The 26,561-nt window shown below is 48.0% G+C and overlaps 1 long non-coding RNA gene across 1 annotated transcript in view; it reads right to left on the minus strand.

Annotated features, from left to right (window-relative positions):
• The window catches only part of LOC119966387, a 126,479-nt gene extending 100,357 nt beyond the window's left edge, over window positions 1–26,122 (minus strand). Inside the window, exon 1 of the long non-coding RNA XR_005460753.1 lies at window positions 25,947–26,122. This is a non-coding gene — a long non-coding RNA (uncharacterized LOC119966387). The remainder of the gene's footprint in view (window positions 1–25,946) is intronic.
• Between the last annotated feature and the right edge of the window lie 439 nt (window positions 26,123–26,561).

Genomic DNA, 26,561 nt, shown 5'->3' on the forward strand with positions numbered 1-26,561 from the left:
TGTATCTATCGAATTTCGCATTGACCTCGACCGCGCAGTGGCTGTCGAACTTCTGAATTATGGTCTTGAACTTCGATTTGTCCTCCCCCTCATCGAAGGTGAGCAAGTTGTAAATGTACAGAGCGTGGTCACTGGCTGTGAAGAGGAAGAGAGCAATGTTCCGTGCGTCCGAGGCAGCTTCCAGGCCCCTGGCTTCGAGGCAGCTGGAAACGCTGTTTGAAAAGTTTCCAGTTCGCGCCCAGATTCCCGGCAATGCGGAGAGGCGGCGGCGGGCAAACGGAGTCTATTCTGTCGGATTGCGCGAGTCTGGTGGAAGGCAGATCACTGAAAGGTAGGTCTCAGAAGTGCGAGCATCCCTCAACTCCTGGTACTATAAAGTGTCGGCTAGTGTGGGCTTGAGAGATGAACAGACACTTCCAACACTGATGAAGGTTCAACTCAATTTCATTAACTATTTCTAACTAACTAACACATGATGACTGTGGGTCTAAATGAAGCTAACTTAAACTAGAGACCTAAGCCTTGTCCGAACCAGTTGATTCTCTCAGCACGTGTTGTGAGTTTGTGCTAGGTTGAATAAGTTCCTGTTACACTCAGAGGCAGCACCCAGAATGAGCAGGAACCGTGGTGCCCTCTGCCTTTATAGTATGTGTATTCTAACTGGTGATTGGCTACGGTGTTTGTACATGTTGATTGGTCCCTGTGTGTGTCCATCAGTCTGTGTCTGCACCATGATATACTGGTATATATTATGACACATATCACCCGCGAACTTACTGATCAAGCCTTCGACATTTAGGTCTAAATCATTTTTATATTAATTGATACCTCTTCTTTTTAAAATATCGAGAGAAACTCCTTACTCTGTGATTTTAGATTTCTAGCTAACTTTCTCTCCTATTCTAACGTCACATAATCAAAGGTCCATTGCCTCCTACCAGAGTTGGCAATTTTAGTTCAGGGTGCATCATTGGCTGGACTCTATGCTCCTCAACTGGCACCATGGGTTTTATTTTGAGGAAATTTGTTTCTATAAATTAGGGTTCCTCAAAATTTGAAGCTTCAGTTACCATGAGCGCATATCATGAATTTGAATGCAGAGTTAATCAGGTCCAGTAGGTTATCGAACACATCAAACTCACACCTTTAATATCTACCTCAGCAGGCACACGGGGCCTCAGTTTAACATGTAATCCAAAGGACAGCTGCTCTAACAGTGTGTCAACCGAGTTTACAAGCTGAAGCCCTGGTGTGGGGCTTTGACCTACAACTTCCTGACAAGAGTTAGAAAGTGTCAGACTGTCAACTGACAATATCATTTTAAAGTTGCACTGAATCACACCAGCACATCAGAGTAATGACAACTTTTCTATTGAACCTGCACAACACCTCACCCAGAAATGATTGATATTGACATTGGGTGCCCACAGTGGAAAAGATTTAATTGCCTGACAATACTGTTCCTGAACTTCCTGAAAGCAAAGTGTCTAAAAACAATTTTTTTCAAGCATAGGGGAAATGGTTGCTGTGACAAAAGGGTAAATTAATTACTTACATTTTAACTTACTTTTCCTTTCTGACAGATTTGTTCCATTTTACAGCAGCTTCTGTCCAATCACACATCAGTTCTGTGATCTAAATTTCATTATTCGCCAGTTTGTAAATCAGGACCCAAGTATGTATAAATCCCCTGAGGCTGTGGGACTCTTAAAGCTTAATGTGCTCATGGCATTCCTTTTACATTTCTCATCCTCTCTGTCAATTTACCAGCCAATAAAGATCACTGGATTCAAATGCTTCAAAGATCCTTGACAGATTATGCATGGTTTTTAGAAAGTTGCAACACTTGTTGAGAGCCATATTTCAGTGTTGAATACAAACTCAATTCATGGTTGAGGATTTAGATGAACTCACAATATTTTGTTTTCATAGTCATAATTTTGCTGCAATTGGTTAAAAAAATACTAAATAAGGGAACCCCCCACAGAGACTTCATAAATAGGGGAACATCCCCCCCCCCCCCCACAGAGACCTCCTAAATGCCCCCCTCAGAGTTCCACTAGATGAAGGGACCCCCACAGATCCCCCAGAAACTAGAGATCAGTCCAGTCAGGGAAAAGTGAAGAAAATTACTGTTGTAACACTCACTTGGGCACACAGCTGCTGGCTCAGACAGAGGAAGAACCACGGGTTGGATTCTCCGACCCCCCGCCGGGCTGGAGATTCGCTAGGGGGCGGCATGAATCCCACCCCGCTGCCCCGTCGCCGGCTGCCGGATTCTCCGGCGCCGTTTTTTCGACGGCGGCGGAATCACGTTGCGCTGATTGGGGGCCATTGGATTGGATTGGATTGGATTGGATTTGTTTATTGTCACGTGTACCGAGGTACAGTGAAAAGTATTTTTCTGCAAGCAGCTCAACAGATCATTCAGTACATGGGGAGAAAAGGGAATTAAACAGAATTCAAGAAAATACATGAGAATACATAATAGGGCAACACAATATATACAATGTAACTACATAAGCATTGGCATCGGATGAAGCATACATGGGTGTAGTGTTAATGAGGTCAGTCCATAAGAGGGTCATTTAGGAGTCTGGTGACAGTGGGGAAGAAGCTGTTTTTGAGTTGGTTCGTGCGTGTTCTCAGACTTCTGAATCTCCTGCCCGATGGAAGAAGTTGGAAAAGTGAGTAAGCCGGGTGGGAGGGATCCTTGATTATGCTGCCCGCTTTCCCCCGGCAGCGGGAGGTGTAGATGGAATCAATGGATGGGAGGCAGGTTCGTGTGATGGACTGGGTGGTATTCACGACTCTCTGAAGTTCCTTGCGGTCCTGGGCCGAGCAGTTGCCATACCAGGCTGTGAAGCAGCCCGATAGGATACTTTCTATAGTGCATCTGTAAAAGTTGGTAAGGGTTAATGTGAACATGCCGAATTTCCTTAGTTTCCTGAGGAAGTATAGGCACTGTTGTGCTTTCTTGGTGATAGTGTCGACGTGAGTGGACCAGGATAGATTTTTGGTGATGTGCACCCCTAGGAATTTGAAACTGCTCACCATCTCCACCTTGGCCCTCTTGATGCTGACAGGGGTGTGTACAGTACTTTGCTTCCTGAAGTCGATGACCAGCTCTTTAGTTTTGCTGGCATTGAGGGAGAGATTGTTGTCGTTACACCACTCCGCTAGGTTCACTATCTCCCTCCTGTATTCTGACTCGTCGTTATTCGAGATCCGGCCCACTATGGTCGTATCGTCAGCAAACTTGTAGATGGAGTTGGAACCAAGTTTTGCCATGCAGACGTGTGTGTACAGGGAGTAGAGTAAGGGGCTAAGTACGCAGCCTTGCGGGGCACCGGTATTGAGGACTATCGTGGAGGAGGTGTTGGTGTTCATTCTTACTGATTGTGGTCTGTTGGTCAGAAAGTCGAGGATCCAGTTGCAGAGTGCAGAGCCAAGTCCTAGGTTTTGGAGCTTTGATATGAGCTTGGCTGGGATTATGGTGTTGAAGGTGGAGCTGTAGTCAATAAATAGGAGTCTGATGTAGGAGTCCTTGTTTTCGAGATGCTCTAGGGATGAGTGTAGGGCCAGGGAAATGGCGTCTGATGTGGACCGATTGCGACAGTATGCGAATTGAAGTGGCAGCGCCCCCCGGCGATTCTCTGCCCAGCGATGGGTCGAGTGGCTGCCGTTTTCGGCCAGTCTTCACGGCGTAAATCAAACTAGGTCCTTACCGGCAGGACCTGGCTCTGCAGGTGGCCTGCTGAGTCCTCGGGGGGGGGGGGGGGGGGGGGGGAAATCTGGCCCCGGGGCCCCCCCCCCATGGTGGCCTGGCCCGTGATCGGGGCCCACCAATCCGCGGGCGGGCCTGTGCCGTGGGGGAACTCTTTCCTCCGCACCGGCCGCTGTAACGGTCTGCCATGGCTGGTGCGGAGAAAACCCCCCCTGCACATGCGCTTGCTGGCACTCCTGCGCATGCGCCAACTCGCGCCGGGCGGTGCGGCGCCAAGCCCTTCGGCGCCAGCTGGCACGGCACCAACCCCCGGCCTAGCCCCTGAAGGTGCAGAGGATTCTGCACCTTCTGGCAGGCCCGGCACCAACGCCAGAGTGGTTCACGACACTTCTCGGCGCCGGTACGGCCCGCCCCACCACATAGCGGAGAATCCCGGCCCACATGTCAATTCCTGGAAAGAGTAAACCTGTGTTAAACTCCTTAGATACTCCGGCTACAAACCATACATTAATTTTCCTTAGTGGGTTGTGATTGACCGATTCCACACGCACAGCTGTGAGCCTTGCTTCTTCCTCATGGTTCAGTAACTCAAGAATGCTTTGATTACAATGCTTACAAACATCAGCCACTTCAAAGAGAATTAATTACATTACAATCATCCCCCTTCAGGCTTTATTGATTTTGAAATGCTCAGCTGGAAATTGACAGCACTTAACTCTTTGAAGAAGATGGGCGGGATTCTCTCAGCCTGGGGCCGGGCCGGAGAATCCCCGTGACTGGGCCACGCCGCCGGCACACGATTCTCCGCAGAGCCGCTCTACGGGCTGATTCTCGGACCGGGGTGGGTAGAGCGGCTATCGTGGCGTCCTGCCGGTGCCGTCCACACGTGCTCTCAACCGGCGGGAACTCAGCGTGGAAGAGTCGGGTGGCAACCTGTGCAGGGGGAGGGGAGGCGCCGAACCCGGGGGTGGTGGGTTGGGGGAGGGGGGGAGTGGCGAGGGCCTCCGATGTGGCCTGGTCCATGATCGGGGCCCACCGATCGGTGGGCCGGCCTCTCTGGCTGAGGGACTCATTTCCTACACGCCGGACCCTGTAGTCCTGCGCTATGTTGCATCGGGGCCAGCGCGTTAAAGTAGGCCAATGCGCATGTGCGCATTGGCGCCGCGCCACTGCACATGCACGGCACCCAGTTCACGCCGGGATCAGCAGCTGGAGCGGCGTGAACCGCGCCAGCACTGTGCTGGCCCCCTGTAGGGGCCAGAATCAGTCCTCGCAGTAGCCCGTTCACACCATCGTAAAATGCGACAGCGTTTACGATTGCATGGATACTCTGCTGAGAGAATTCCGCCCGTTATCTTTGTAAACTTTGTGGACCGATATTCTTGAAAGCTGACCATGACTGTTGTGTTATGTACTCTGGGATAACACAGGCTGCAATTGGTTGCAACTTTAACCAAAAGATACTCCAGGCCTTGAAGTTAGTTCAATCTGATTTATTGAACCAGTAGAACAGTTAGTACAGTTCTCTGAGTTCGACTCTCTGCTAACCTATGTGTGATTACTCTGTCTGACTGGACCAGACTAGCTCTCAGCCACGTGCTGGAGGTGTGATACTGTACATACACCCTGACTCACTCTGTAGATGTTCATCAGTGGAAAGAGGCGGAGTGTGAGTGCCTCGTGCCTTTTTAGTGAGATACCACCCCTGAGTGTCCTGCCTGCTCATTGGTCATGTCCTGTTCTCTGTGTTCATTAGCTGCCTGTCTGTAAATCATTATCTGCATATCATGACAACATGCACATCTTTGGACCGTGGGAAGAAACCGGAGCACCCGGAGGAAACCCCTGCTCGGGCATGGTGAGGGGCCTCGGGTCTGATAGTCCCCCTCCAGTCTTCTCCCACTCCTGGCGGTTGTGCACGGCCTTCTCATGAAAAAGTGCTATGAGAAAGGGATGGATTTTTAGGGATGACTAAAGAGTGGACCAGCTGGGACGTTGTAGAGGGAACAATCCCATCTGAATGCTGCAAGCGGAAGGGAAGGACAGATGTGTTTCGTGGTGGTATCATAATAGAGGTGGCAGAACTTGTGGATATTGATCTGCTGATTTATGAAGGCTGCTGGAGTGGAAGATGGAGATTTCCATTTGCGATCATTTGAGGCGGCACTTCAAACTGAATTAGTTCTTTATTTTAGGCACCTAAGCATAATTAAGCATGTTTAAAAGTTTTTTATTACTCACTAGTGTGCAACAATGAAATAACGGCTGGGATTCTCCACTGCCTAATGCCAGCAATGAGATTGGGCGCAGAATTGTTGCACTGAGCAAAATAATGGGATTGGTGCCCGTTGCAGTGCTCCAGTCCCCAGCCGGCAGCCGTATCAAGGTTCACACCCAGCACCAGCGGCAAATCTGCAATTTATCTCTATTTGACTACAATTAATGGGCTGGACAGCGGATGCTCCACCTCTCTCAGGTGAAAGTCACGCAGACATGAATTGGTGCAAGTATTTACCAGCAGGGCCCAGATCCCATGGCTGTCGAGGAGGAGCAAGAAGGTAAGAAAACTCTCACCTTTCGGCCTTGCTGTGTTTGTCTGCCTGAACCTCGGGAGAGAGTAGCAGGGATCGACTTTGTGGCAAGAGTGTGGACTCTGGGTTGTCTGGCTCAGACCCACATTGCTGCATGGTTTCATTGAAACTCACCCCTTTGCTGCAACTTACAGGCTCCTGGCTGTTCACACTGCTGACTGCTCACTGTGTCCTGTATATGATCAGAGCGCTCCTGGCCATATGAGAACCCACTCAGTAGGCCCTCATATCCCAGCTATACCATCAATGGGATGGACGTGGCCAAACTCAATCGGCAGCCCACCAGCGTTGGCACTCCTCTGTGTACTCCTTAGAAGTACAGCCGCACAGCATGGGAATCAAGATTCACTTCCAGTGGGAGAACATAGGGTGGATGCCCTGTTTCAGCGGCTAAATGTTGGCTTGACTAGAGAATCCACGGCAGGTTTACATGAAAAAAATCAAAGAGAACCCCTCACTGATTCCGGGATCACGCTGAAAACGGCCATCGAATGGCCGTGTCCCTGGACTCGCATGCACTGCAGCAGTCGCGCCGTACAACATGGCGTGGCCGTGTGCGGATCCGACCCACCATCCGCAAACCCACATGCCACTCCCCGGCCACCCCCACCAGTCCCCCAAGCCCTCGCAGAAGCCCCCTCTCCCCATCAGCCAGTGGCATGCACCCAGACCGAGTGTGACAGCGCTGGACACAGTCCACAGTTGTCATGCCGAGTTCCCGACCGCTGAGACCACACGTGTCTCTGGCCATCAGGAATTTAACCTATCAGGGGCGAAGCATCACGGGAGGGCCGGTCGTTGACGTGCCAACAGCATTGCAACGGCGCACAACGCTGTGACACCATTTCCAAGGGGGCAGAGCATGGCTAACCGGCATCAAGCCAGCGCCGGCCCCGATTTTGCTTCGATTCTCTGCCCAATTGCCGATTACAATATGGGCATCGGGCAACAGAGAATCCAGCCTATAATCTCCCAAACAGCCCCTCCTGAACACCACCTGGGAGGTGGTGGTGGAGTCAGTCAGAGCAGCAGCCACAGCAGGAGGAGACAGCTTATGATGCTGAGCAGTGGGGGACACTGGTGAGGCCCTGAGAGGACAGTGAATCAGAGAGGGTTCCAATGGTCAATGTGCAGCTGTCCTTGTTGGGGTGAGCTCTGCTGATCCCCTGCTTCCTCTGTATTGGGGCTGCACTTCTGAAGAGTGCCAACACTTGGAGGACCGTTGATTGATCATGGTCATGGATTTGTGAAGGGTAAGTCTTGCCTCACAAATTTGATTGAATTCTTTGAGGAGGTAACAAAGTGTGTAGATGAAAATAGAGCAGTTGATGTTGTATACATGGATTTCAGTAAGGTGTTTGATAAGGTTCCCCATGGTTGGCTCGTGTAGAAAGTAAGGAGGTGTGGGATAGAGGGAAATTTGGCCAATTGGATAAGTAACTGGCTATCACATAGAAGACAGAGGGTGATAGTGGATGGAAAATTTTCAGACTGGAGACCAGTTACCAGCGGTGTACCACAGGGATCAGTGCTGGGTCCTCTGCTATTTGTGATTTTTATCAATGACTTGGAGGAGGGGCTGAAGGGTGGGTCAGTAAATTTGCTGATGTAGGCTTCAAAGAGACATTGATAGGATGCAGAGCTTGCCCGAAAAATGGCAGATGGAGTTTAACCCTGCTAAGTGCGAGGTGATTCATTTTGGTCGGACAAATTTGAATGCGGATGACAGGGTCAACGGCAGGGTTCTGAGGAATGTGGGGCAACAGAGAGATCTTGGGGTTCATATCCACAGATCTCTGAAGGTTGCCACTCAAGTGGATAGAGCCGTGAAGAAGGCCTATAGTGTGTTAGTGTTTATTAACAGGGGGCTTGAGTTTAAGAGTCGTGGGGTTATGCTGCAACTGTACATCACCCTGGTGAGACCACATTTGGAGTATTGTGTGCAGTTCTGGTCACCTCACTATAGGAAGGATGTGGAAGCATTGGAGGGGGTGCAAAGGAGATTTACCAGGATGCTGCCTGGTTTGGAGGGTAGGTCTTATGAGGAAAGGTTGAGGGAGCTAGGGCTTTTCTCTTTGGAGCGGAGGAGGATGAGCGGCGATTTAATAGAGGTTTATAAGATGATGAGGGGGATAGATAGAGTGGACGTTCAGAGACTATTTCCTCGGGTGGATGTAGCTGTTACAAGGGGGCATAACTATAAGGTTCAGGGTGGGAGATATAGGAGAGATGTCCGAGGTAGGTTCTTTACTCAGAGAGTGGTTAAGGTGTGGAATGGACTGGCTGCTGTGATAGTGGAGTTGGAGACTTTAGGAACTTTCAAGTGGTTATTGGATAGGCACATGGAGCACACCAGAATGACAGGGAGTGGGATAGCTTGATCTTGGTTTCGGACTAAGCTCGGCACAACATCGAGGGCCGAAGGGTCTGTTCTGTGCTGTACTGTTCTATTTTCTATGTTCTATGTTATGCCCATCCCTTGGTGATACTGCTAGGATATTAGGGTTCTAGAGGAGTGGCCTGGGTGGGCTCCCACATCACCAGAGGCTGTCTGAGCATTTACAGGACACAGTGAGTAATAGCAGTGTGAGCAGCCAGGAGCCCATAAGTAGCACCAAAAGGTGTGTTCAAATCCACAAATTTCAGCAATGGCCATCTGAGCCAGGCCTTCCCGATCCCGAGGGGATGTTGACGAAGTTGGCACCAAGTCATTCCCTGCTACTCCCTCCGGCCCAGGCAGCTATCGCCCAGCAAACCAGACAGTTTTTGATAGGTTTTTAAATCTTCCGCTCCCCTGCAACAGCCATGGCACCCAGGCCCTGGTCAGAAATACTTGCACCAATTTGCGTGACTTCCGCCTAAGAGTGGCGGAGTATTGTGGAGGAGTAGAGCATGAAGTTCCCAACCCGCTAATGAGATTTAAATCCATGCAAATGACAGCTTTGCAATTCTCGCTGCCGGTGGTGGGAAGCTGGAGAATTCAGGCGCTGGTTTCTCACAGGTACAGGAGTAGATACTCTTAAGGCTGGCACAGTGGTTAGCACTGCCTCCTCACAGTGTCTAGGTTCAATTCCGGCCTTGGGTGACTGTGTGGAGATTGTACGTTCTCACTGGGAGACATTCTCCGGTCACCGATGCCGAAATCGCGTTCAGCGATCGGCCAGAGAATCCGTTTGAAATGAAAAAAATAAAAATTTGCTTCTTGTCACAAGTAGGCTTCAAATGAAGTTACTGTGAAAAGCCCCTAGTCGCCACATTCCGGCGCCTGTTCGGGGAGGCTGTTACGGGAATCGAACCATGCTGCTGGCCTGCCTTGGTCTGCTTTCAAAGCCAGCAATTTAGCTGTCCAAAGATGTGCAGGTTAGTAATTGGCCATGGTAATTCGCCCTTGGTGTCCAGGGATGTCGATTACGGGGTATAGGGCGGAGCGTATCAGTACCACCACAGATTAGTGGACCGAATGGCGGCCTCCTGCACTGTAGAAATTCTATCATTCGTTCGAAAACTGCTTATTTTTTGTGATTAATCTGTTTTAGCTAAATTAATTAAACTCCTCAATGAAATTTTTTAATACAATGGGAAGAAAAGCAATTAAACCCTATTAGGCTGCGCAATGGAGCTGGCTTATGGAAAATTTCACATTTGTGCTTGTGTAAATGCATTTTGAGTGGAAATATTGGGATTCTCTGATCCTGAGGCTAAGTGTTGATACCGTCGGAAACACCGTTGCGTTTCTCGTAGGCGTCAACATGGCCTCAGGATCAGGAATTCTGGCCCCCCCCAGGGTGCAAGCACAGGACTGGAGCAGCCCATGCCGTTCCAGCTATTGATGCTGGTGTCAACTGCGCGCCGCGGGGTCTGTGCATGCGCTGTCGCACTTGCCCCAATACGCGCATGCGCAGTGTCTCCCTTCTCCACGCCGGCCCCGACGCAACATGGCGTAGGGCCAAAGGGGCTGACACGGAAGAAAGGAGGCACCCATCCCGAGAGGCTGGCACGCCTATTGGTGGTTCCCGATCGGCGGGCCAGGCAATAATGGAGGCCTCCCCAGGGGTCTATCCGCCCCACATGCCACCCCCGGACCCTTCCACTCCGAGATCCTGCCGGCTGAGAGCAGATTAGAACGGCACCGACGGAACACGGGTTTTTTGCTGCGGCCACTCGACCCATCGTGGGACGAGAATCGACGGGGTGGGGTCATGTAGAGCGGCCCCCGACTGGCACCGCGCCGATCATGCAGGCGCCAGTGGCGCCTATTCTCTGCGTCGGGGAGGCGCGGCGCGATTCACGCTGGTCGCGGGGATTCTCTGGCCTGACCCGGGCTGAGAGAATCCTGCCCAGTACTTCACTTCAGAAAAACAGCAACATTTCAAGTCCATTTTGGTTATTGCACCAAAACATAGGACGAGATTCTCCGTTTCTGCGACAGGTGTTGACGCCGACGCAGAATTTGTGGATTTCACAAATGAAAAACTGGGGCTAGACCCGGATCGATTCAGCAACTGTGGAGGGGCTAGCACCGAGGCCACGTGGAACACAATCGATTCCAATGGAATACGGTACAGGTTTCGCCGGGTCCGTGATTGAGAGGCTGACAAGCTGTAGCTGCATATACATATTACACTGCTCACACACACTTATCCCAGCCAAAAAGAGGGCGCTGGTTGTGCTGGAGCTTGCCCATACAGCTGATGGGCTGGCTGGGGCCAGAAGGTACATAGGGGAATGCCTTGGGTGTGGGGGGGAACCTATATGACCCGTGGCCCTAAGTTCACCGTGGGCTGTCAGCGGCGTGCGCAACTGCATGGCTGCCTTTCCGGCTGTGACAATGGTTTCCATGTCTGTCCATCCAGACCCCTCAGCCCATTTCCTGACCTACGCCCGCTACTCCCCCGGCCCCCACCAGCCCTGGCAGAAGCCCCCCAACCAGCGGCACAACTGTCAGAAAACTATGGTTATATTGGACACTTTCTGTACACCCTCTACCTCCCTCAGCAGACATGACACCGGTTTCACGAGTTTTAAAAGCAAAAGTGAACCATCGGGAACACAGCCTATCGGAGGCGGAGAATTGAAGAGGCCCCGGAGAATACCAGGTTGGGTCTGCTAATGATATGCAAACGGTGTCTACTGCATGTGCATTCCGGACCGCACTGATGCCGCTGTTGAGGTGATGTAGAATAGCGATTTGGCATCAAAATGGCACCCGCAGTGATTTTAGCGTTGGAACCTATTCTCTGCCAATCGCGTTTCCCGATTTGTGGCGTCAGCCAACGGAGAATCCCACCCATAACCTCTAACCACATGTTTATGATAGAAGTGATAGCTTGTTTGAAATTATTGCTTTGAACCATTTTCTGTTATACTTTTGCTTGACAATTTATTTGGTGATAGAATTGCATTATTATCGATTCTAACAGCAACGATAACAATTATAACAAGCAGCTTCTCATAAGCGTGAGGAGCGGTTGTCACTGATTATAAAATCAACAGTTTGCAATTCATGCCGGAACTTACACTAGAATTAAATGTAACATAAAAGACAAAATCTAGCCTCTCATGACTAAGCTCCACAAAAAAAATCTAACCTAAAAGTGTTTTCTTCCCCTTTGGCCTACTGCTTAACTTGGCTCAAATGTAAAAATGTCAAAATCAAAGCCTCAGTTGATCAAACGTGCATTGTTCTGCAGAATCTCAGCGGATGAAATTATACGAGAGATCTGAATGTTCCAGCGATTGCTTGACCCTCTGTGTTATGCAACTGCTTGTAGAAAGGTGCAGAGTAATCAAAACCATATGACGGTCTCAAACAATCCATGAAATATACGTGTTCCAGAGAAAAAGTAAATCACTTTAAAGGACATGTGTTTTTGCGTACCTGATACAAGAACGTAGAGCTCGTGCAGGGTTTTTTCCTTTCCTGAAAACAACAGTTGGAGGGAAGCTGGAAAATGTCACAAGATGGTTTTGTAATCAATAGGGGGTATCACGGAAAAAGACTGCGTAACTGTGGTTAATGTACTACATGTACAGTGCTGGGATTAATATATCTTTAGTCTGTGTTTCTGTTTTTATTTCATTCTCGAAAAGTGGCCAGCATTTAATGGCCTTTGAGAACATGGTGGTGAGCCACCTCCTTCAATATAATTGAGTGGCTTGCTGGACCATATCAGAAGCCAGATCGGAGTAAACCCCATTGCAGTGGGTCTGGACTCAAATCTAGGCCAGACCAGGTAAGGACAGCAGATGGACTTTTTCATCAATTCAGTCGTATTGCAATTACCTTTAACTGATTCCAGCTTTTTGTTCCAGATTTAATTACTTAACTTAATTTAGACTTTCTAGCCCAGGGGTGGGCAAACTACGGCCCGCGGGCCGCATGCGGCCCGCCAAAGGTCTTTATGCGGCCCACCAAGATCAAGTCATTAAAAAAAAAAAATGTTTTTTCTTTTTTTTCTTTTTATTTTTATTTTAAGGTTAATGGGGGGGGGGGGCTGTTGGGTTACTGGTATAGGGTGGATACGTTGACTTGAGTAAGGTGATCATTGCTCGGCACAACATGTGTTTCATGTGAAGTTTCTACTTTAAAATATTAATTAATAAAAATTAATGGCTTTTTTTTCTTTAAACTGAGTTACTTTGTTTTTCAAATAAATGTGTTTCATGTAAAGTTTCTACTTTAAAATATTAATTAATAAAAATTAATTGCTTTTTTTTTCTTTAAAAACCTTTTATTTTGGCTATTTTAAATATTAATTATATTACTTAATATACTATGCGGCCCTTTAAAATTGTGAATTTCTGAATGTGGCCCTTGCACGGAAAAGTTTGCCCACCGCTGTTATAGCCTGTTGAGGTGGGGAATTGGATTGGATTGGATTTGTTTATTGTCACGTGTACCGAGGTACAGTGAAAAGTATTTTTCTGCAAGCAGCTCAACAGATCATTCAGTACACGGAAGAAAAGGGAATTAAACAAATTTCAAGAAAATACACGAGAATACATAATAGGGCAACACAAGATATACAATGTAACTACATAAGCATTGGCATCGGTTGAAGCATACAGGGTGTAGTGTTAATGAGGTCAGTCAATAAGAGGGTCATTTAGGAGTCTGGTGACTGTGGGGAAGAAGCTGTTTTTGAGTCCGTCCGTGCGTGTTCTCAGACTTCTGTATCTCCTGCCCGATGGAAGAAGTTGGAAAAGTGAGTAAGCCGGGTGGGAGGGATCCTTGATTATGCCTCCCGCTTTCCCCCGGCAGCGGGAGGTGTAGATGGAATCAATGGATGGGAGGCAGGTTCGTGTGATGGACTGGGCGGTATTCACGACTCTCTGAAGTTCCTTGCGGTCCTGGGCCGAGCAGTTGCCATACCAGGCTGTGATGCAGCCCGATAGGATTTGAACTCACATCTCCACATTATTAGTCCAGGACTCTGGATAACTAGCCCAGTAAAATAGCCACTGTACTACCAAAGTCAGAACAAGTAGCTGTTTGGATTATTCGGGTGTTACACCATTTTCACACACTACAGCTTTTTGATGTCTAATTGCTTATAAAACACACGTAACCTCCAGCATCTGCTACTAATTTCTGCTGGCTTTTGCTAGCATGGACTTTCTGAAATTCAAGCAGAAAAATAGATTTATTTGCATTTTTTTAAAGTGACACTCTTCTCACTTTAAAGCATTGCAAGATATTTTACAATGTTTATAAAGGACATTGTAATGACTTTTCTTGGAAATGGAATTGAAGAATAGTACAATCAGAGGCAGTGCGATTAAATCATGGGGTGGATTCTCCGGTACTCACAGCCGGCAGCAGAGTTCCGGAACCAGCAAGGAATCGACTGTCGGGCAAAAGACAGGATCGGCACCCTTCCAATGCCCCAGTCCCCCCCCGACGGCGGCAGCAAGCTACACATCCCACACCAGTGGGAGGATGCAAATGGGTCATTTGAACCCATTTGCATCTGATTAACAGGCTGGAAGCCCAATTCTCCAGGCCCCTGCGAGGCTCCAGGCCTCTCGGCCTGGATTCACCTGGGCATGGATTGGTGCAGGTATTTTCAAGTGTGGCTCCAATGTGGTGGAACCCGCAGTGGGTGAAGGGGGCACGTACTTAACGTTGGTGCACCCAGCGTCCATTGGAGGGGTCCCTCTCCCCACAATGCAAAACCTGCCCATGCCAAAACCAATTACACCACCCATCAGACCCTCTTCAGACCTCTACATCAGTGACCCCCACATCAGAAGCCCCCATATCCATTGAACCCCTCCATAGACTGCCTACAATGCAGATGCAGGTCCTTATGCCCATCAAATCTGCAACGGCCCTCTGGAGCACCCCACCCAGGCCCATTCCACCGCGCTTGCCCACAACCTAACCTGTACATTCCTGGACACCAAGGGGCAATTTATCATTGCAAATTCACCTAACCTACAAATCCTTGGACTGCAGGAGGAAACCGGAGCACCCAGAAGAAGTCCATGCAGACACGGGGAGAACGTGCAAACTCCACACAGTCACTCAAAGCTGGAATTGCACCCAGGTCCCTGGTGCTGTGAGGCAACCGTGCTAACCACTGTGCCCCCATGCCATCCCTAGAGACCCCCATATCTGAAACCCCCCACCCCATCATTCACCCCTACCTGGAAGCTAAAGAACAGTCCAGACAGAAACAGTGACAAATCACTGCTTATTCACTTACCAGCCCCTTATACCTACTGCCTCAGGCAAAAGTGTTGAATGCTGAAGCTGTAACATCATTGGACATGGAAGCTTTGGAGAGGGTGCAAAGAAGGTTCACCAGGATGTTGCCTAATGTTGAGCGTATTGTCTATGAGGGGAGGCTGAATAAACTAGGATAAAGATTGCGGCTGAGGGTGAAGTTTACTAAATGTATTTACAAATGGGTGCCATGGCTGACCAACGGAAGAGAGAAGATAAGCAAAGTTTGAAAATCTGTTTAACAATTGTAGCACTTACTGGGGAGTGGTTGCCAGGGCTGCGGGGAGTAGCAGGCAGTGACTTGGTGACAGCTCAATAGATTTGTTCCCCTCAGGACCGGGTTGGCCTGGCTCAGACCATGATTGCAGCAGTAGTTGTTTTAACTGCACCCATTCAATACAAGTTACAGGCCCCTGGCTGCTCACTCAGCTAACTGCTCACTGGTCATTTGGAGGTCCACCCAGGCTGCCTCAATGGAAACCCTCAGATGCCAGCTGACCCATCAATGGGATGGACATGGCCAAGCTCAATCAGTGACACACCAGGTGCTGGCACACCTCATTGCCCTCATCAGAAGCGCAGCCATACTGCAGGGGGAAGCAGGGTCATAGCAGAGTTCACCTCAAACAAAGGACACATGAACTGTGGCCTTTGGCACCCTCCCCAGCACACTGCTACTCACATGGCAGAGGCTTACCAGTGACACTAGTCCATTCCACAGGACCACCAGCTCTCTCCAAGTCCTGCCTGCCTACTGCACCTCTGCCCACATACATCCTGCTCCCGGTCAGGTTGTCACAGCTCGGTGGGTGACATGATGGCACAATGGTTAGTAGTGGACCGGTCCAGTGGGGCTTTCCAAAATAGCCCCAGGAGTGTCCCGAACATTGTTTTGGTCTGCTGCATCCTGCACAACATCGAACAGCAGAGGGAGGAACCAGCTCAAGGAAGAGGAAACACAGCAGGCCTCGTCTGACGAGGAGGATGTCCAGGAAGAGCCGGGCATAGAGACCGGGCTGTCACAGCAGGCCAACCTACAGGTGCTCCAGGGCTGCCCTACACAGGACAACCTCATCACATCCAGATTTGCCAACTAGGAGGCCTAGCCATTGGCAGCTCTGCCAGCCTGTCCCACTTCTCCATACTGTCCCGGCCCCTCAACCACTTCTAAGTGGTGCCCACTTACCCATAGCCGCTCACATCCTCTACTGTCCCTCATCCCTTTACTTCATCCCACCACCCCCGCTCCCCCAGCCTACTCCAACGGTCCGACCAGCATCACTGCAGGGTGTTGGCCCTGTTGGGAGTATCAGTGGGTCTTGTCCAGAGGACAGAGGAAGGATATGACTCGCTGTGTGATGGACTCTGGTGCTCTTCATCGTTCGGCAAAGTTTGACTCTTGCCTTCAGGATCACATTCCACTGTCCGCCCTGGTGATCCTTGCACGTGTGATGGCTATTCCATCTCATGGACCCTTCTATCCATTGGGTGGAGAATGGTATGGAAATGGTGAGAACAGTTATGGAGATGGTGAGCGGTGCTGTGGGTAACCTGTCCGACAAGGTGGCCTCACACTTGTGGTCCCAGTTCCTGCCACCTCTGAAGGTATCCCCAGGTGGAAAGTCCAATTGTCCTGGGAGCCCTGCTCCATGCCATCCTCCAACACTCACACCTCACACCCCACCAACCTCCCACAGCACCCCACCCGGCACACTCTTTACACCCAGCCTAGCCCATCACTCACACCCTTCGCACAGAAGCTTGAGGCAGGTTGAAATGTTGGTGAAAAAGTGTTTAAATGGTGACTATATACATTATTGTTCCATGACCTCTACCTCTAACCTTTTGAACCGATGCCAATGGAACTGGGGTCTACCTCATTTTTGGTGGCCTACAGCTCCTTCTACGTGCGACCCAAGACAGCACAACAGACATGGAGGCAGCCTGTTATATATCTCACCCTCTGACCTGAAGTGCCTTTGACAGCCATCCTCTGGAGTGTCTGGACCTGGATGGGCCCGGCCAGTTTTTTGGGTGTCGCAGGTGACTAGGTGCCACCCTGTTCTGCCCGCTACCCATCAGATACGCCAGTGTCAGAGGGGGGTGGGTTCAGAAGCACTGAGGTGTTCTAGCACCTCCCAGTGGGAGGCGCCAGTTTGGGTTCCATCACTTCCTCCTCCCTTGGGATGTTTGATGGCCCCCGGGCCATGGGACAGAGGTGAGGTCAGAGTGAGCTCCGGAGGCTCCAATGTCACCTGGCGCTGTCAGTCCTGGAGTCCCGCTCTTGTCTCAACCAGGGTCTCGATGACCTCAACTATGGAGCAGAAATATTAGGCCACATACCTCAGCGAATGAGTCATGTCCCTCTGCATCTCAGTCACGTCCCTCTGTGTCTGATCCATTTATGTCAGCAGCTAGCCAGTGCTTTCAACACCCTCAGCCATGACCCTTTGTGACTGGGCCATGCTCTGGAGTGCGACAACAGTGTCCATGTGGGCCTGATACATAGCTGCCTATGACTGCGCTCTCCTGTCCCGAGTGCCAGCCATCAACCGCACAGAGTGACCCAAGCCTTGGGAGTCTTGACCCATGGCTGTGACTTTTTGACCCAAGCCTTCCACCATGGACACCACTCTTTAGTATTGGTCTGGGTACCACACATTGTTGGCACCATCTTCTGTGCCTGAAGGCAGTTGGACTCCTCCAACTGCATCAGCAGTCACTGGAAAGTTGCTGATACCCCTACCTGTAGATCCTGGCTCTGCATTTGCATCTCTACTTGTGATGGGACTATTCCATCCAGAAGCACAATACCTTCCATAAGATGATAGCCACCTCGGGAGTTCCCACCTTTACCTGATGCGCTGCAGCATGTGCGAAGTACGCACCAGGTGACCGAGGAGCCTCTTCATTATAATGCCTGATGCGCGATCAATAACTACTGAAACGAGGATGTAGTCTGAATTGAAGGCTTTAATCAACAAGATGTTTCCCCAGCAGCTCGAGTACAGAAAAAGGCCGGCTGCTGAGAAACATGAGTTCTTATACCCTGCCTCACTGGGCGGAGCTACCTTACGTTCCGACCAATGAAATGCAAACACTTGGGCCAATGAGCAGCGAACCTTCTCCACCAATGATAGCTCACACTCCCAGGTACTGTAGTACCTCTAGTCATACTACCACAATGCCCCACCGAGGTGATAATTTCAGTGATGGAGGAGGGTGCAGGTGAACACTGTGCCGAGAGGTTGGTGTCGCCCCCGGACTGGTCCTTCAGGTTATACTGGGGCTATGGATGAAGGGGGGGGGGGGGGGGGGCGGTGACGATGGACCAGCCTTGTCTGTTGGTGATCCTGCACGACCAAAGACAAGACATATGGTGGGATCTTGGGAAGGAGTGGTCTGAGGAGAGGAGTAATTCACCAGCTGTGGGGCCATCATTTTGCATTAGGGATTCACTTGGTTGTCACATGCCAACCTCCACCTTGGAGATAGCCCTCTCCTGCAGCTCCCTGGATAATGCCACACATCTGCTTGGCAGGAGTGAGTGTCCAGTCTTCTCTTGCTCTCTTCTGTTATGGGCTGTCCTTGCATAGGGGATGCATAAAGAACATGGTGAGGCACTTGGAGGAGAGTTACACAGGGGGTCTGTATCTGGTGAACAAAGAGGACAATACTTGTGTTGGGTATGTTGCAGGGTGGGATGTAAGGGAGATGCATACAGTTTGGTTTTGATTGGCCTCTATGTGAGTGAGGGTGGGGTGTGCGGAGTGAGGGAAGGAGTGGTGCCAGGAGAACTGAGGTGATGACTCACCTGAGCTGCCCTAAGGAGGTCATTCACCTTCTTCCAACACAGCATGCCAGTCCACCTGGTGTGTCTCGCAGCACTCACCGCCTCTGTCACCAAGCACAGGCTCGGTTGACAAATGCGGGCAGTAGCAATTGCCCACCCTGGGAAAAGAGGGTGTCCCGCCTCTCCTCCACCACATCCAACATGCGGTCAAGCTCCATCTGCAAATTGGGGTGCAGCTCTTCGTGAAGCCGTCTTCTTGGCTGGAATGAGAGTGTGTGGGGAGTGGAGTGCTTAATTGCAGCTCCAAATTGTCAAGCTCTCGAGCACCAATTCCAGCCCTAGCGAATTGATGCTGGCAAGAATGAAAATTGCTCCAGATTCAGAGCAGAGCACTGGCCCATTAGCATGTCATGAATTGCTTGAGAAATAGCGTCCCCAACAGGAATGCAAACTGCATACAATTCAGTCTCAACGACAACACTTAGTCTCTCAAACAGAGGATTTTGCCCGCTGTTTGCATATTTTTGGACCCTTTTCACTTCCAAATGCTGACGATGGCTGCCCCCTTGAGTTGGAATTTTCCCTGATCTCAGGTACTCTTGACAATGGCTGTAAATTTATTAACGGGGACAGCACGGGGCTCAGTGGTTAGCTGCTGCGTCACGATGCAAGGACCCGGATTCGATCCCTGCCCCGGGTCACTGTCCATGTGGAATTTGCACATCCTCGCCGTGTCTGTGTGGGTCTCACCCACACAACCCAAAGTGTTGTGCAGGGTAGGTGGATTGGGCATATCGTTTTATTAAAACAGTAAAAAATATATACAAGACCAAACAGTATAAACACTAATTTTGTGTTGGAGAAACAGGGTACCCTCCCCTCAGTACCAACGTGCGGGGTGGGTGCTCTGTTTATTAAAACAGTTCACAACACAGTTGTACAAAGACCACCGGTACAAGCACTAAACTTTGCGCTGGAGAGACCAGATATCCTCGCCTCTGTACCAACAGAAGGGAAAGGAAGGGAATGGTGGGGAGAGAGGGGAAAGGAGGGTGGTGGGGAGGGAGGGAGTCGGGGTGTTGGTGGACGGGGGTCCAATAGGCAGTGGCGTGCAGAGGTCTGGTGATGCCCGGGGCAAATCTTGATTGTATGCCCCAAAGACTCAAGTATAAGGCCTAATATACTGAGAAATATTATGAGAAAGGAAAACATTTTGAATATATAAACACAGATGAAACATGAAATAAACCCTTTATTCGATTTTAATATAAATCAATCAAATTTATTAAGTTCTTTTCCCCAAATGATACCTCCTGTCACAAAACACCTGAACTACTTCACTTTTTACATCAGCTGTGAGAAATTATTTTTCAATGCTTATTAAAGCCAGGTTGGTCAGTCGCTCCTGTGACATAGAAGACCTCAGATATGTTTTTATTAATTTCAGTTTTGAAAATGACCTTTCACAGCTTGCGACTGAAAATGCGATTGTAAGCAGTAATCTGTATGAAACACACAGCGTCGGAAAGACATCCCTCCCATACTGCAGTAAAGACTCCAGAGCATCTTTAGGATCAGGGGGAACTCTATTCCCTCCAGCTCGAAGGAGCATCACAAAATCAATAATCTTGTCATATAACTGAATTGCAACCACATCATTGTCATAATAATTTGCAAAGTCTGAACATTCCTTTTTTAATTTCTCTCTTTCTTGTTCATCTTCAATCACTACTGAATTCAAGTTCAGAAGAAAAGAAAATCGGTCACTGAGTCTTTGAAGACGGACACTGCGGTCTTCAATTTCAGTTTTTAATCTATTCACAATCTCTACCATTACTCTATTAATTTCTTCTTGTGCCGTCAGTCCACTATCTCTTGCTGACTCTCCAGGCATTATTCTTCTTCTCCTTGTTCGTGCAATTGGTATTCCCCAATTTTCACAATATTCATTGGCTAAATCTATTGCATTGTGGATAATTTCGTCATTCTTCAAATTCAAGATATGAATAAGTCCTCTCAGATCACAAGAAGCTTCATGGAACCCCATTTTCGGATCCTGCAAACGTTTTGAGACTTTCTCCACTGATGATAAAACTGAGTACCAAAAATTTAATAAAGCTATAAACGGGAACTGTTGAATAGAGTTCAGTAGCGATCCTGCATCAGATTTAGTTTCCCTTGAAAATTCTCCTTCCAGCAGGTGTTGAAGGCTTGCAATAACGTTGTCACACTCTTCGTGGATTACTTGCACAGCATCATGGCTGGAACTCCATCTTGTGTCACATTGTTTTTTCACAGTCCGAGTGACAAATGATTTTAACACTTCCCAACGAGAAGTAGATGAAGAAAAAAAAGTAAAGGGTTTTTCTAGAATGCCACAAAATGTAACAACAACAGGTTGCACCTCACTTGCATGGACACAGGCCAAATTGAGGCTGTGGTTCTCGCAGTTCACAAACACAGCTTTTGGATTAACTTCAAGAATTTTTTGTTGAACACCTCCTCTCACTCCAGCCATAACTGCTGCGTATTCATATGCTTGACCACGACAGTCATTCATGGAAATTTTGTCTTCTTCCAATTTTTCCTGAATTTTATTTACCAGGCTGACTGCATCTTTCTTGTTGACTTGAAAAAATCCCAGAAATGTCTCCTTTATTTCTACTTTTCTGTTTTCATCAATATGAACGTAACGCAGAATTTCAGAAACCTGATCTTCATGGGCAATATCTGGAGTTGAATCCAGCATTATGCTAAAATGTTTTGCGTCCTTAATTTCAGAAATTATATTTTTCTTGACAGTTTCACCAAAAAGATTGATTATTTCGTTTTGAATTCTGTTGGACAAGTAGGTGACACAAGTAGGTAGTCACAAATCTCTGCTGGAATGCCATCGGAAAGTTGATTTTGACTGGATTTTTATACAACATACCCCTAGAGCACAATGACATGTTAAGTAGAAATAGAGTTTTAGATTAATAGTGTGGTGCGGTGTGTGGTAACAATTAAGTAGTGATTAGTTAATCAATGATTAAATTAGACAGATTTGGCAGGAAAGCAGACCTACTGCCTCCACACAATGTTTTCTGAAATTCTATGGGGACTTCCAGATGAAGTGAAATAAAAGGAATAATTAGGTTTGCAATAGTTGCACTGATTTCTTTTTCATGCTTGTTTAGAATAAATTTCCCGAAATTAAACAGTAATAACATTCAGATGGCAAAGAACAATCTTTGCAAATAAACAATTTTAAAAATCCAAATAGGAAAAAAAATTAAAATGAACAAATAGGAAGCCTGCAGGATGCAAGCAGCCAATAAGAAATATCAACAGACCTGAAAATGATAAGTAATTTGGAAAGTAAAAGTTCGGCACAGTGGTTAGCACTGCTGCCTCACAGCGCCTGGGAGCCGGGTTCAGATCCAGCCTTGGGTCATTGTCTGTGTGGAGTTTGCACATTGCCCCAGTATCTGCATGGGTTTCCTTCCACAGTCCAAAGAGGTGCAGGTTATGTGGATTGGCCATGCTAAATTACCTCTTCGTGTGCAGGGTATGTGCAGATTCAATGTATTAAAATCAAAATACTGCAGATGCTGGAAATCCAAAATAAAAACAGGAAATGCTGTAAAAACTCAACGGGTCGGTCAACATCTGTGGAGATAAACAGAGTTAATGGGCAGAATGTTCAGGCCACCCTGAGGCTGGGAATAGTGGCGGACTGGGCCTAAAGAAAATGCCAGCCAGAGTGCTGGTTTCCCAACTATATTCCTGGTGCCGGCCATTTTGGGGGAGGGAGATAGGGACTTGATAGCCCTGCCCATTCCCATGAGGCAGGCAGCAAATTAGGCTCATTAATAGCCATGTTCAAGGCAGAGGAACAGCCAGGTTTTCTCTCCAGATCTTCTCTCATTTTTCAATAAAAAGCAGGAGGGCATGTTTTGCATGCCATTCTTGAGGGACGGGGCCTAAAGATGCCAGCAAGCCCAACTCCAGAGGTCGGGTGCCGTTTTTATAGTCTCAAAAGCTAAGAGACAGGCCCTCGTCTCCCCACAATGGACATTGTGCCAGCCAGCCAGCCGTCTCCCTAGCCACCCGGGAGCTACACTGGTCTCCATGTCCCTGGTGTGGTCAGCAGATTAGTGATTCCTGTCACGCCGCCGGGGGGAACCTATGGCAAACCCGGAAGGTCCGGCCATATTCAAAACTATTTAAATTGATGATACTCAGATTCACGCCCTCAATGGGAGTAAACCTGATCAGGTCACTGTGTGTGGGGTGGGGGTGGGAGGGTGGGGGGGGGGCATAAACCCCGTTATGGCCCTCTCGCAAGAGTTAGAGGCCATAACGGGATTTGTGTTCGCGACAAACGACAATTCATTCCCAATGTTTTTCACCAGTACTGGCAAAAATCCGGGATCTGACAAGTTTAAAGCAAGGGTAAAAAGGAAGGTTTATAAGACGATGAAAGACAGACGAAAGTATATGACAAAAGTAAGGCAGTAGAGGGTGATGCAATTAAAGAAACAAAAGATGTGTTTAGAGGAGGTGTAAATGAAAAACAGAATAGTCATCAATAGCTGTTGTCGAAAAACACAAAGGGGGAAAAAGTCTGAAATGGTTGAACACAATGTTGAGTACATGGGGGTATAACGTTTAATCCAACATTGAGGTGCCGTTCCTCAAACTTATATTGAATGTCATTGGAACAATTTGGAAACCAAGAACAGAGAGGTAAGTGTGGGACTGACGCTAAAGGTTTCTGTCTCTACCACCCTTTCAGGTAGTGTGATCACCATCACCCTCATTGTATTTGCAAACACTGGATATGCATTCCATTCTGTAACCTATGGGACTATGATCAAAAGCTGGAAAGTGAATTAGATTAGCCCCTTTTTCAACCAGTAAGGACATGATGCCTTCCTCCTTTGTCATAAATCTTTCTATATTTCAACTTCATTGTGAATGGCAAATACAGTATACTTAATTGAAAGAAGTGCAAGTAAGTCATTGATTCTCTGGGAAGGAGTGATTTGGGTCCTTCAACAGTGAAAAGGAAAGAAATAAAAGAGCTGGTGTTGAATCTCCTGCACTTGCATAGGAAGATGCTGCCAGAAGGGGAAAGGAGTGCTGGGGTGATTGAGGGGTGGACCAGGGTGTCAAGAGGGAACAGTCCCTTTTGGAATATCGAAAGGATAGAGGAGGGGAAGACTTATTAGGTAGTGCCATCAGCTGGAAGTGAGGGAAATGTGATAGATGGTGCTCTGAATGTGGAGGCTGGTGGGGTGGAAATTGAGGACAAAGGGAAAAGGGGATGACACAGTGGTTAGCACTGCTGCCGTACAGTGTCAGGGATCCAGGTTCAATTCCAGTCTTGGGTGACTGTACGTGTGGAGTTTGCACATTATCCCCGTGTCTGCGTAGATTTCCTCCGGGTGCTCCAGTTTCCCCCCACAGTCCAAAAATGTCAGTTAGGTGGATTGGCCCTGCTAAACTGTCACTTAGTGTTCAGGGTTGTGCAGGTTGGGTGGGATAACGGGGTTGAAAGGATAGGGCGATCTTTCAGAGGGTTGGTGCAGACTCGATGGGCCAAATGGCCTCCTTCTGCACTGTAAGAATTCAATTATAACATTGTTCCGGGAATGGAGTTGGGGCTGAAGTGTAGCAAATGGAATAGGCACAGTTGAAGGCGCTGTCAATCAGAGTGAGGGTGACATTCCTGCTTGAGGAAAATGAAAGACATACAGGAAACTCTAGTATGCAAGTTTGCATCACCAGAACAAATGCCACAGTAACGGAGAGACTGAGAAAGTGGAATGGTGTCTGTAGTGATGTGCATCACTGTATATACACAAGGGGTTAATGTAAATACACTACAACTAAGTAACCACTAGAGGGAGCACCAGAGATGTCATGATATGCAGACACGCAACCAATGGATCATTAGAGTAAGAGACAACCAATGGGTAATCAGGACACCCAGAGGTGGCATTGCCACAATGGTGCTCTACACGACCCATATAAAAAGGACAAAGCACACAGGCTGTGCCTCTTCCACCGGCAGAAACCAAGAGAGCAGGACAGGGTTTATTATCAGCAACATCACACCCTAGAACATGGTCGAGAGCAAACTTGTACAGTTAGCAGAGTAGACTGAGTTATTAGAGGCAGATTAGTAGGGTGTCGAACGCATTTAAGAGTATTGTTAATCGTTCAAAAAATACATTAAACTTATCTCCGAGTTTGGAGCATCTTTCAAGAGAGCCTACATCAAGTGGCAGCTTATGTTACTAGCCATAACATAACACAACAGTGTCCTCACAAAACAGGGTGTGAGGAAATGTAATTGAAGTAGCTGTGGGTTTATTGTGGATATTTCTCAATAGGCTATCACTAGAAATAGGGATGAAAAGTCAAGTAAATGAAGAGCCAAAGGTAGACTGTGTGAAGTCCAGGAACGGGTGAAAATTAGACTCAAATTTGATTAAATTTTCTAGTTAGGGTATAAGCTTGAAACAAAACCAATATGTTCATCAATGCACTGGAAAAAGAGATGAGGGAGGGAACTAGAGTACAACGGGAACAAAGAATATTCCAAATATCCTATAAAAAGGCAGGCAAAGCTAGGAACCATATGTGTTTCCATAGCAGCATATTTTATTTGTTAGGAGTGAGTGGAGTTAAAGGAGAGGTTATCTGATATAAAAACAAGTTCAGCCAGACAGAGGAGGGTGGCAGTAGATCAGGATTGCTTGGGCCTCCATTCAAGCAAGAAACATCCTGCTGGGGAGATAGAGGTGAATGGAACAGAACGCTGTTGTAGAATCCAACAAAGAGACACACAGGAATGCACAATAAGCTGTGATGAACACAGGTTTATTCAATATACACAGCTAACTCTCCTCACCCTGAAGGATCACCCTCCTCGACCTGCACCCAGGTCGGTTTTATATATACTGAATTTCACCCTTGTTAAGGGTAAACACTCCCCGTTTTACTGGGGACGTTCATACTCCATTATGATCACGGGAACTCGGATGATGCATAACCAGTGACATCCGAGGGGGGTTGTAACATCTGTAATCATCACTCAAGTGTTGTCTCACTCACCTCCTTTCTCTATCTTTGGACCAAAGTTGTAATGGGATCTTGAGTCAGTAGTCTTGGCAGAACCCAAACTGAGCAGTCATTTGTGTTGCCATTCAAATGAAATGAAAATCGCTTATTATCACGAGTAGGCTTCAATGAAGTTACTGTGAAAAGCCCCTAGTCGCCACATTCCGGCACCTGTCTGGGGAGGCTGGTATGGGAATCGAACCTTGCTGCTGGCCTGCTTGGTCTACTTTAAAAGCCAGCGATTTAGCGCAGTGTGCTAAACCAGCCCCCAAATGGCAACATTGACTCATTGCTGCATTAGACTGTCAGCCTAGATTATGTGGTCAAGTTCACGGATGAGCTGAAAAGCCATTATCATTTGGCTGAAAAGAGCTGCCACTTTTGTACAGCATGGACGTGATTATTTTGACATATGCGATGGGCCACAGAGCAAATTCTTTTCTATGGTAACAATACAGGGTATCCTGATAAAACTCAGTCATACCTGTAAATTTTTAGAAGCACGTGATACGTATTTTTCATTTAATTCTTCTTAAAGCTGTTAAGATGCCTTGCAAGTTAAATGTGAGAAACATTACTGTGAGCAGCCTTTATCCCCTAATTTTCTAT

This window comes from Scyliorhinus canicula, chromosome 5 (assembly GCF_902713615.1).
Source record: "Scyliorhinus canicula chromosome 5, sScyCan1.1, whole genome shotgun sequence".
NCBI lineage: Eukaryota > Metazoa > Chordata > Chondrichthyes > Carcharhiniformes > Scyliorhinidae > Scyliorhinus > Scyliorhinus canicula.